This window comes from Rhinolophus sinicus, linkage group LG07 (assembly GCF_036562045.2).
Source record: "Rhinolophus sinicus isolate RSC01 linkage group LG07, ASM3656204v1, whole genome shotgun sequence".
NCBI lineage: Eukaryota > Metazoa > Chordata > Mammalia > Chiroptera > Rhinolophidae > Rhinolophus > Rhinolophus sinicus.
The window spans coordinates 73,091,546-73,099,355 of NC_133757.1; the positions used below are offsets into that span (position 1 = coordinate 73,091,546).

The 7,810-nt window shown below is 54.8% G+C and overlaps 1 protein-coding gene across 3 annotated transcripts in view; it reads right to left on the bottom strand.

Moving 5' to 3' along the window:
• Positions 1-7,581, bottom strand: part of EVI5L (ecotropic viral integration site 5 like) — a 28,925-nt gene extending 21,344 nt beyond the window's left edge. Inside the window, exon 1 of one of the 3 annotated variants that reach the window (XM_074337736.1) lies at positions 7,404-7,581. The gene's annotated coding sequence lies outside the window, so the exon portion shown is untranslated. The remainder of the gene's footprint in view (positions 1-7,403) is intronic. The other 2 variants (XM_074337735.1, XM_074337733.1) reach the window with 2 other exon arrangements.
• Positions 7,582-7,810: the final 229 nt, after the last annotated feature.

Consider the following 7,810-nt stretch of genomic DNA (forward strand, 5'->3'; position numbering starts at 1 on the left):
TTATTCATTCTCATGGCTAAATGACCAAATATATGTCGGCGATTGTGACATCTCCGTTCCCAGCTTTTTCTGACTCCCAAGCACTGGCTGAGATTGACAACTGGCTCCTGAACGTCTCCATCAGACCCTCCGCCGAGGCAGGAATCACCACTCTCCTCTCGGGGTGATTTACCACTACTACAGTGTCCCCTGCTGAATCTGGTATGACTTAAGAGTTGAGAAATTTTTGAGGAATCGAACCCATCTGCCCACCCAGGTGCCAGGCAGCATGCTGAGGACTGAAGGCTGGTGGGGAAAGAGCACAGTCTCTGCCCACTCAGAGGATACAGGGGGAAGAGACCAAGAAACGGTCATCCAAACTTTCTATTACAGATTGAGAGAAACGCTTGGAATAAAGGATTAGGTAGAGCGGTCAACAGTCTGGCAGCTCCTCAAAAAGTTAAACAGCGTCACCATATGACCCAGCAATTCCACCCCTAGGTGTCTACCCCAGAGAATGGAAGACATGTATCCACACGAAAACTTATCCATGACTGTTTGGAGCAGCACTATTCACAATAGTCAACAAGTGCACACAACCCAAGTGTCCACCGACAGATGATGGATACACAAAATGTGGTCTATTCATACAATGGAGTATTATTCAGCCATGAAAAGGAAGGAAGCTCTGGTATGTGCTACAACATGGATGGACCTCAAAGGCATGATGCAGAGTGAAAGAAGGCAGACATGAAAGACTGCAAGTGACACGATTCCATTTACATGAAATGTCCAGCACAGGTAGGTCCTTAGAGGTAGAAAGTTGATTAGTGGTTGCTGGGAGCTGGGGCCTGGTGGGTGGTGAGAATAGGTGAGAAACTGCGTACAGGATTTCTTTTTGGAGTAATGAAGTGTTCTGGAATCAGACAGTGGTGACTGTTGCACAACTTTGTGAATATACTAAGTAAGACCCACTGAATTGTTCACTTTAAAAGGGAATTACACTTCAGTTACAAAGAAGATAAGGGACGGAGTGGGCTGGCAGAGGAACCTGGTTCAGAGGCAGTGGGGAGGGGCGGGTGCCACTCCAGAAGTGACTCGACAGTCCTGCAGGGGCCAACACCCCGGGGGGCCTTGTGGGCCAAGTCAGGAGGCTGACTGGGCGTGCATTTTGGGAAACCCTCCTGGCCCCCGTGTGGAGATGCTCGCCCAAGTCCACTCTTTCCTGACTAAAGTCGGCCCGTCCTCCAGCTGCAGGTGGGCCTGCCTGGTCCATGCTGCAGCTGTTCACCGCTCAGGCCAGGCCTGCTGCTTGCCCCAAACCCTGTCGCTGCTCCCTCCTGCACCTTGGAGCCCACACGCTTTGGCACGGTGTACACAGCCCTGCCAGCCTCGCCTCTTCTTGCGTCCCAGCCCCACCACACTCAGCCGGCCAAGAGAACATGCTTCTTCCTGCCCACGTCAGCACACGCTATTCCCTCTGACTGGAAAGGCATTCTCCAAGACCTGGTTTGAATATTTTCTTCTGTGGAGTCTTTCCTGTCCACCCCCCACCTCCAGTGTCCTGGCTTACTTCTCTCCTGTCTCCCTGACAATACCTACCCCTACACCCCAGCCCAGGACACGTTCTGTGGCAATGACCTCTGTACAGGTCTGCCGGCCCTACTGGGTCGTGGACATTCGGAGCCAAGGGCCTATCTTCTTAACGTTCCTGCTCCACGCCCCTCGCATAGCACCGGGGAATCAGTTAGGTGCTCCATAAATGTCTGCTGAATGAATGAAGACAAACGTTTCCGTGCTGCTCAGCCAGATGAACGGCAATAAGTCATTTTAAGAGCATGTGCCCTTGGTATGACGGGTTGAGAAGGGCACCTTCTCCCAAAAACACATCACCCCAGTTTAACTATGAGAAAAATGTGTGACAAACCCAGATTAGGGGACATTTTAGAAAATTCCTGACTAGTCCTCTTCAAAACTGTCAAGGTCATCAAACAAGGAAAGTCTGTCCCAGCCAAGACGAGCCTAGGCAGACATGATGAGGAAATGTCACGTGGGATCCAGGATGGCGTCCTGGAACAGAAAAAGGACCTTAGGGAAAAACTAAGGAGATCTGAATAAAGTGTGGACTATAGTTAGTGATAACGCATCAGTATTGGTCCATTAATCGTAACGAAGGCACCAGACTCCCCTAAGATGTTACTGCTAGGGGAGTTGGGCTTGGGTTCTGCGGGAACACTCTGTACAATCTTAATTTTTCTGTAAATCTAAAACTGTTCTAAAAAATAAAGTCTATCTTAAAAATTAAAAAGAGTGAGATTCTGTACCAGTGCAGACAGAAAAGTAAAGGACAGCTCTAACACGAGAGGTGCCACTGTGAGCAGGTCACTCAAAGGTCCCTCGACTAGACCAGGGGCAGAATTTGAACTTGGATTTCTGACTCCCGAGCCTTATGTTGATCTACTGTGCTGCCCCTCTCTCTGCCTTCTTTTACTGTAGAAAGAATATAAGGGAAGCACCGAGCGTCGTGGGCACTCAGTAAACGACAGGACGCGTGAGTGTATACGCGCTGTCTTTCAGAGCTTGGTATTTTCAGAGGCTCCAGGAATAAAGGCCTCAAGTTTTCTTTAGTTTTGGCTCCCTCCCTCCCCTCCCCCTGACTGACCATCCACCTCTAATGATTATGGGAACAGAGTCATTTCTGAATCTGAAGCCTTGAAAGATGTCATGTGACCCCATTGGCCCAACAGACCACCATGGCCCAGCCTGGCTCCCACTCCAGGGAAAATGGCCTGGCATATCATGTCCTTTTCCTTGGCAAGACGTACGCCACTCATGGGCCAGCTGCTCATTAAGTAACAAGGACAGCAGCTGGAATTCAGACGTCCTGCCCTCCCCTTGCCCCAGTTCTAGCTGCTCCTCTAGGCGACGTTGCATGTTTCCACATCCCCATATCATGGCTGTGTGTGTGGCTAACTGATCCCAGATCTCCTGGCTTCCTGTGAGGACTTCAGAGCCAGCAGCCTGGGTTCAAATCCTTCCTCTACCACTTTCTATCTGTGATCTTGGGGACAATGCCCTTTGCCTCAGTTTCTTCACCTGGAAACAGGGCTAATGATAGCACCTACATCACAGGTTTCGTTGGGAGGCATGCCTGAGCGAAAATCCATTTGGGACAGAAGCTGGCCCCTAATACGTACTCTCTGCTGGCTAGAAAGTTCCATGAGGGAAGCGGCTGTCCAGCCCCCAACCGGATCCCAGCGTCTAGCACACCATCAGGCACCCGATATTTGTGGAATCAATAAACACACCTGCCCTCCTCAGTAGGCCCAGCCCTTACGTGGTGACCCTGTTTAAAGATTAAACTCAGTAAAACTCTAATCATCATTATTGGTCATAAAAGCAGCAGCAGCAGCAAATACCTTCAGGCTAAAATCTGAGGGGTGGACCCTTCTGACCCGTGGAGTCCCTTTCGACCGAAAAAAAAAGTTTGCTACCCTGTATAGTCACCAGCTTACTTTCTGCCACCAAAACAAGTTCATTCCTGACAAATCCTTCATGTCCCCATACCTTTGTGTCCCTGAGAATGACAAAGGAAAAGATGTAAAAGCCTCATAAGCCTTCCAGGGACAGGTGAATAAGAGAAGTCCCGTCTTGCGAAGGTTCTTGGTTCTTCAAGGCGAAGATGGCATTTTTCCTGCTACAAAGGCTGGTTGGGCCTGGGGGCAGGGTGAGGTGTGTCCACTCTGCTTTTGGAAGCTCTCCAAGGCAGGCTGACCGACCCCTGGAAGGGCTCCAGGCCCTTTCAGAAGCGGGTGAGTAGGGACAACTGCCTGCTTCTAAACCAGCCAAGCATTTACTGAGCATCTGCTATGTGCCCTAGACTCACCTGAGACTCAACCATGAGCAGACACCCGCCCTGTCCTCATGGGACTCGTGGGCTGTGTGGGAGACAGACTTCAATGAAACAATGTCACAAACACTTCTGGCATGCTGAGAAATGGAAGAAAAGTGCAGGCAAGTGGTGCCAACGGAGCCGTGGACATCTCCCTGCAAGGGGTGAATCTCTTCCTTGGTCCCAGTGGGTCAGTCCTGCTAACTACCTCCCTCCTCTACCGCCTCCATTTGGCGTCTGGAGCAGGTGTGCGGCAGCCTTCCCCAGGCAGGGGGCGGTTTGCCACCATTCTGAGTCCTCACAACTACACATCACCGTGCCCAGGGATGTCCATGGTGCGGCCCCGTGGGTCGCCTTTGGGACGTGAAGGCTGCAGATGAGGCCCACCAAACGAGGCACGCATCCCTGACTGCACCACACTTGTTCCTGTTTCCTGGGCCTCCGTCCAAGCACTTTGGCTGCCTGGAATACCCCATACGTCATCCCTGTTCCTTCTTCCCTGACACCCCAGAAATGCGCAGGGCCCTTTCCTGTGCTCCCACAGCAGCACGTTGCACACAAGTCTTCTCATGCTTCCACACAGCAGGCAGCAGGACATGAGGGTAAGGGCATGGCCCTGGATTCCCAGTTCCTCCAGGTTGTCTGGAGGATTAGATGAGATAATATGTAAACGGTGCTTGGCACAGGGCCTGGCAGGCGGCATGGGCCCAATCAGTGTGCATTACAGGTTCCAGCTCTTGTCTCGTGACGTTGAGAGGACCTTTAGATACAGAGCAGGGACCACCTCTACATTCCTTCAGACCCCAGAATCTGACTCAAATCCTGGCATGTGGTGGAACAATCAGCATCTATATTCTGCAGAAGGAGGTTGAGATCACATTCCCCCTTGGTCCCCGCACCTATCAAAGCACACACACAAAGACACAGACCTGTCCCTCAGCCTAGGGTAAAAATGCATTGATACCATTCACAAGCCCTTCCCGGGAGCCTTCTGGTGTTTTCCTAAGGAGCTCACAGTCTCTCCTGGACAGCGTTCTGCCCCCCCCCCCACCCGCACGAAGTCCTACCCTGGGGAGGCTGTGCAGTTTATTTCCTGTGTGCCTCATGACCTTCAGGAGTCTTTTCATCTACTCCTCCCTTCAACAAGTGGGCAGAACAAACCCCTCCCTACTCAGCATCAGTGGTCCACATGGGGTGTAGGCACTGCCACAAGCAGGCCCCCCATTGCCCTCTGCCCCCAACACAACATACCATCTTTCAGCCCTGATTGAAGCCGGCTTCCTGCGGGAAAGCTTGGCCACAAAGAGTCAGCCATTATCCAGTGAGGCATCACCTAATTACAACCAGGGACAAGGGTGGCTGGTGATTCTGCTGGCAGCCATAGATGGGCAACTGCCCTCCTGGACTCCACTGACCCCTTCCACACGGTGCCCAGGGGACATTCAAAGCAACATCCTAACCCCACGGGCTCCCCTACAGTATAAACTACTGTTCTAAGAATTTATCCCACTTTCCAGATGGAAAAGTTGAGGCCCCAAGCCAAGATGTGCTTTTCCCCCCAGGTCATCCAGAATCCACTGGTGAATATCCACAAAGAAGCCTGGTCCTGTTTACCTGAGGTTTTTAAGGCTTGCTTATATTACTCGAAGGAGCCCAGACAGGCAGTGCTGGGGCTGGACTGATGGGATTCCGCACCGGAGGGACCCGGGCTCCTCCTTACACCCTGCAGTCCTGGCCATGCCAGCTTGCCAGTTTTGTGTTCTGTGATCTGCTCTCCTCTCTGTCTCGCCTCATCCCTGTGCCAGGGCCAAGCCACCTGCAGTTCCTTCCAAACCACCCGCAGTCAACCACAGAAGCCCAGGGGAACCCACAGGTTGGACCTGAGGGCGAGGGTGGTGGTGGGGCAGGACGGGCAGAAAGAGCCAAAACAACCCAGAAAGATGCATGGACACGGGTCCTCTAGCTCCATCACAGCCCAGTTAAGGGAAAATCCAAGCCGACGACTCACTCATGTCCCAGCCAAGCCTCTTCAGCACATTTTTCCTTTCTGAAAATATTCCTTAACAAAGAGCTGTCTGCTTCTGGCAGGCCCAAACGCAGCCCCACCAGGTCCCAAATGCCAGAAGAGAAGGAAGCTGTTTCATTTTGGCATAACATACTTGTCGTGGGTGAAGGAACTCACATGGACTATCAGGGGCTGCCCCTGGGCAGCAGCACTGGCCCTGCTGTATGAGGCCAGCAGGTGTGATGGGTCAGCACACTGGTCCCACCAGTCTGCTCAGACTTCAGAACCAGGGCCAGGAGCAGTCTGAACTCCCCCTATCACCAGGAGGTGGCATAAATCAGGGGGCAGGCAGGGGTTCTTTTTGAGTGACTTTGGTGTAGGAGAGTGAGTGTCCTTCCCTTGGAAGAAGGGCAACGCAGGGAGAGATGGATAAAGGGGAAGAGGCCTAGAGTGTGTCCACAGGAGTTCTGGGAGATTCTGGGTCATCCCACCACCTCCAGGGCCACAATGGGGGCACTGGCTCAGGGAGGCTGGTGTGGCTGGACAGGCTGGCTGCCTGGGGCAAGGGCAGTCAGCTCACACCTCTGCCCAGCCAGAGCTGGGAGCTGATGGGGACTCCAGGAGAGCCTGGGCAGGTGAAGTCCAAGGAGGGGTGTTGAGGAGCCCTGTGTGAGAGAGAGAGTGTGTGTGTGTGTGTGTGTGTGTATGGTTCAGAACATGGGGGGTTGGGGGAGCAGGGTTCCTGAGCATGATTTGAGGGTGGATTTCCAAGAAGCGGGGATCAAGACGAGTCAGGATCAGGGGTGTGTGTGGAGTTACTGGAGTGTGCTGGGAGGACCCTGAAGAGTGATTTTTAGGGGTGCCCTTGGGCAGGGGGTTGCTGGGAGTGGGAGATGAGCCAGCAGACTGAGGTGAGGCCTGTAGTCAGGAATACTGATTTACAGAGAGGCTAGGCAGGGGTCCTGTGGGGTCAGAAGGGAGGGGTAGGGAGGGCTCTGAGGCTGGTATCCTTGGGGGTGGCAGCAGATCTAGGCCCCGAGATAGGATGGGTAGCCAGGGGAGGGACGGGGTGGCATAGGGTCTGCAGATGGGAGGGGTCCTAAGGGATCAGGACGGGTTGGGGGAATATCCTGGGACTGCGGGGGCGGGGGGGGGGCGGGTCTGCAGGGTGGGGTTGGGGGCGGGCCCTGAGGGTCCCGGGAGGGGTCCTGAGGGTCAGTAAAGAGGGTGGGTGGGGATCATGGACCTGGGAGGGCTTCCCCGGGAGGGGGCGGGGTGGGAGACGGGGTGCCTGGAAGGGTCCGGGGAGGGGCCCTGAGAAGTCGGGAGGCGTCGGGAAGGAGGGTGGGCGGAGGCCACGGTCTGAGACTGACGGCCAGGTCCGTCCTGGGAGTGCCGAGGGCTCCCAGCGCGGGTTCCAGGGCGACGCGGCCGGACTCCCGGTCTTGCCCGGCCCCCGCGGGCCGCAGCGCGGAGCCGCTGGCCTAAGAAGGCGCCCAGGAGGCCCGGCCCGCGCCGTCTCCCTACCTGCGCCGAGCGCGTCGCCATCGCCGTGCCGAGCCTCGCCGTCCCGGGCCGCGCCGCGGATCCCCACCGTGCCGCTTGCCCCGCAGCCCCGGCCCGGCCCCCTCAGCCGCCCCCCGAGACCGCCGCCGCCACCCGCTCAGCCGCTGCCATTTCACCGGCTGACAGGAACCGCTGCCCCGCCCCCGAGGCCCAGTTAGCCAATTCACCGCCCTCAGGTGCCATGGCCCCGCCCACTTGCCAGGAGTGACTGGATGTTTGGCCAATCTGTGGCGATTCCGTGAGGAGGGCTCTGACTATGGCCAGAAGGTTGACGCCTCTGAAGAGAGAAGCGAATTGAAATTAGGGAAGCAATGAAGGACGAGTGGTTTTGCCTATAAGAATGTGGAATCCTGTTGATCAACACCTAG